The sequence below is a fragment of the Terrapene carolina genome, unplaced genomic scaffold (assembly GCF_002925995.2).
Source record: "Terrapene carolina triunguis isolate 2854851 unplaced genomic scaffold, T_m_triunguis-2.0 Scaffold612, whole genome shotgun sequence".
NCBI lineage: Eukaryota > Metazoa > Chordata > Testudines > Emydidae > Terrapene > Terrapene triunguis.
Window position 1 is genome coordinate 25,685 of NW_020664963.1, and position 3,892 is coordinate 29,576.

The window sequence follows — 3,892 nt, forward strand, 5'->3', positions numbered from 1 at the left end:
TTTGGTCTTCACAACATCTTCTGGCAAGGAGTTCCACAGGTTGACTGTGCATTGTGGGGAAAAATACTTCCTTTTGTTTGTTTTAAACCTGCTGCCTATTAATTTCACCTGGAAACCCCCGGTTTGTGTGTTATGAGGAGGAGTAAATAGCACTTCCTTATTTACTTTCTTTACACCAGTCATGATTTTGTAGACCTCAATCATATCCCCTCTTAGTCATCTCTTTTCCAAGCTGGAAAATTCAAGTCTTATTAATCCCTCCTCGTATGGAAGCTGTTCCATAATTCTAATAATTTTGTTGCCCTTTTCTTAACCTTTTCCAATTTACAGATAGAGTGATCACATCTGCATGCAGTATTATACACAGATGGGGTATCCCATGAATTTATATAGAGGCAATATGATATTTTCTGTCTTATTATCTATCCCTTTCTTCATGATTCCCAACATTCTCAACTTTTTGAACTGCCACTGCACATGGAATGGATGTTTTCAGAGAATTATCCACAACGACTCCAAGATCTCTTTCTTGAGTGGTAACAGCTAATTTAGACCCCATGTTTTATATGTATAGTTAGGATTATGTTGTCCAATGTGCATTACTTTGCATTTATCAACACTGAATTTCATCTGCCATTTTTGTTGCCGTTTTGTGAAATCCTTTTGTAGCTCTTTGCAGTTTGCTTGGAACTTAACTATCTTGAGTAGTTTGATATCATCTGCAAATTTTGCCACCTCGCTGTTTACTCCTTTCTTCAGATCATTTATGAATATGTTGAATAGGACTGGTCCCAGTACAGACCCATGGGAGACACCACTATTTAGCTCTCTCCATTCTGAAAACTGGCCATTTATTCCTACCCTTTGCTTCCTATATTTTAACCAGTTACCAATCCATGAGAGGTCCTTCCTTCTTATCCCATGACAGCTTACTTTGCTTAAGAGCCTTTGGTGAGGGACCTTGTCAAAGGCTTTCTGAAAATCTAAGTACACTATATTAATGGGATCCCCCTTGTCCACATGCTTATTGACCCCCCAAAGAATTCTAGTAGATTGGTGAGGCATGATTTCTCTTTACAAAAACCATGTTGACGTTTCCCCAAGAAATTATGTTAATCTATGCTTCTGACAATTTTGTTCTTTACTATAGTTTCAGCCAGTTTGCCCGGTACTGAAATCAGGCTTACCGGCCTGTAATTGCCAGGGTCACCTCTGAAGCCCTTTTTAAAAATTGGCGTGTCATTAGCTATCCTCCAGTCATTTGGTACAGAAGCTGATTTAAATGATAGGTTACAAACTAGAGTTAGTAATTCTGCAATTTCACATTTGAGTTCCTTCAGAACTCTTGGGTGAATATCATCTGCTCCTGGTGACTTACTACTGTGTAGTTTATCAGTTTGTTCCAAAACCTCCTCTAATGACACTTCAATTTGGGACAGTTCCTCAGATCTGTCACCTAAAAAGAATGGCTCAGGTTTGACCGATGAAAAGACATCATTTAGTTTCTCTGCAATGTCCTTATCATCTTTGAGTGCTCCTTTAGCATCTGGTTGTTTAGCAGGCTTCCTGCTTCTGATGTACTTAACATTTTTTTGCTCTTACGTTTTGAGTCTTTGGCTAGCTGTTCTTGAAATTCTTTTTTGGCCTTCCTAATTATATTTTTATACCACATTTGCGAGAGTTAATGCTTCTTTCTATTTTCCTCACTTGGATTTAACTTCCACTTTTTAAAGGATGCCTTTTTGTCTCTCACTGCTTCTTTTACTTTGCTATTTAGGCACGGTGGCACATTTTTGGTGTAATTTAGGATATGCATTTAAGTTGAGCCTCTAGTATTATGTCGTTAAAAAGTTTCCATGCAGGTTGAGAAATTTAATTTTTGGCACTGTACCTTTTAATTTCTGTTTCACTAACTTCCTCATTTATGTGTAGTCCCCCTTTCTGAAATTAAATGCTACCGTGTTGGGCTGCTGTTGTGTTTTCCCCACCACAGGGATGTTAAATTTAATTATATTATGGTCACTATTAACAAGGGTTCAGCTATATTCTCCTCTTGGATCAGATCCTGTGCTCCACTTAGGACTAAATCAAGAATTGCCTCTCCTCTTGTGGGTTCCAGGACTAGCTGCTCCAAAAAGCGGTCATTTAAGGTGTCAAGAAACTTTGTCTCTGCATCCCATCCTGAGGTGACATGTACCCAGTCAATATGGGGATAGTTGAAATCCCCCATTATTGTTGTGTTTTAAAAAAAAAATTATAGCCTTTCTTATCTCCCTGAGCAGCCGCGTGAAAACCACAATGTTGTGTATGGCACCACTTGGCCTCCTCACTGGCAGGCACAGAAGACATGGAGTGTGAACTCACTTAGAGGTTCTAACACACAGAAAGGATCTCCTTGGTTGCTTTTGAAGCACATTGTCTGAAGGGAGGGTGTCTGTGTGTGCATGTGAAATAGTTCGTATACCCTCTGCCTCATCTAATCATTTGTCCACCTATCCATCCATCTAACTGTCCATCTGCATAACCATAAGTGAATCCACCTACTAGTCTATCTGTCCATCAAGATATGCATTTTAGTTGTAACCGAGTCAGTCCCAGGATATTAGTGAGACAAGAGACAACAGAAGTTGGGCCAATAAAAGATTATCTCACCCATCCTGTCTCTGTCCTTCAAGATGTCTGTTCATTATTTTCCTCCCTCTTCTATTTGTCCATCCAATTATCTACCCATCTGGCAATCTTAATGGCTCATCTAAACATCTGTCAATCTGCCTTGTCATCTGTCTAATCATCTCTCTGCCCAATAATCTGATTGCATTTATTTCCTGGTCACCTCATCTATCTATCTATCTATCTATCTATCTATCTATCTATCTATCTAGCTATCTATCTATCATGAATGGACCCATCTCTGTGGAAAGTGGACTTCAGTGGGTAGGGGCAAAGTCACAGGCACTCTATTAAGTTGAAAACTGTATCAGTATTTTTGCTTACAACAGAATATTCCTCCTGTCTCTGTGTGCAGCTAATTTCACAGGCAAAGCAGGTGGGAATTGCAGCTGACAAGAGGCTTGCAGAGTGACTGTTACACTTTGTTCAGGACAGCTGCGGCAAGGGGACAGACTGGAACAAGTGCTAGCTTGTTCCCTGGTGGCTGTTCAGAGAAGTGGCAATGAACGGTTTGTCCGTGGTGTGTAAGGTGTTTGACCTTAAGGATGTGGCTGTTTCCATAAATCTTATCACAGATTTGCTGTGACAGATCCCCAGCATGAGGGAACCCTTCATGAAACACATTAATTTAATTGAATCTTGTATAAGATAATAAAAAAATAATTTATTAATAATAAAACCTCTTCATTATGTGCTCGTTAAAACCATCCCCATTAGCAAAGCACCCACTAAAAAGAAATCTCTCCAATTACCCATTTAGCACTTGTGACCCTATGGAGGTCTACAGGAGGAGACACATAGGTCATTATAACTTCACATGCCTTAATGAGCACTCCGAGAAGTGTTCAGCCCAGCCCAGAGCTGGGCACAGCCTGGAGATTCAACAAACCTCTCAAGGAGTTATAGGCCAGTGGCAGAAACAAAGTTACTCCTTGTTTTAATGGGTCCCGTCGAGGGCCATTAGAAATGAAATGCTGTCGGGAAATGCAGGTCCCAGAAGCAGGCCCATTAGTCTGATTAGAAAAAAAAAGTCAGAGGCACTGATTAATGTTAGACAAAGGAAGGGACGGGTCTGTTTCTGTGTCAAGTAGCCCCTGCTGGTTAAAGTGAAAGAGGTCAAGCCAGTCATTCCCAGCCCCTGTGAACAGCGACCCCTTCATTCATAAATTCCATCAGACCCCAGGGAGGGAAGGAATGCAAGCGGGGGGATGGCTGCAAGGAA